Genomic DNA, 418 nt, shown 5'->3' with positions numbered 1-418 from the left:
ACTTCTGTTTGATGGAGAACGTTTTGAGTACTGGAAGGACATGCTGGAAAGTTTCTTTATTTCACAAGATCATGAACTTTGGGACTTGGTGGAAAATGGTTATACTATTCCAAATATTACTGACGGTATTGAAATTCCAAGAAAGGAAATAAATGATGATCAAAAGAAGATGTATAAGATGAATCATAAGTCCAAAATATTCATGATAAATGCAATCACCTTCAAGGAGTTTGACAAGTGCACCAACAAGGAGACAACAAATAGTATTTATGATAGTATAATTCTAACCTATGAAGGAAGAGAGCAAGTTCAAGAAGCAAAGACCAACCTCTTAGTAAAAAAGTATGAGTTGTTTAAGATAGAAGAAGATGAAGACATTGGAACAATGTTTTTAGATTCCAGACTCTGGTCTCAGGAT

This window comes from Cicer arietinum, chromosome 4, assembly GCF_000331145.2.
Source record: "Cicer arietinum cultivar CDC Frontier isolate Library 1 chromosome 4, Cicar.CDCFrontier_v2.0, whole genome shotgun sequence".
Taxonomy (NCBI): Eukaryota; Viridiplantae; Streptophyta; class Magnoliopsida; order Fabales; family Fabaceae; genus Cicer; species Cicer arietinum.
The sequence above is the reverse complement of the archived record's forward strand: the minus strand, read 5'-3'. Positions refer to the sequence as shown.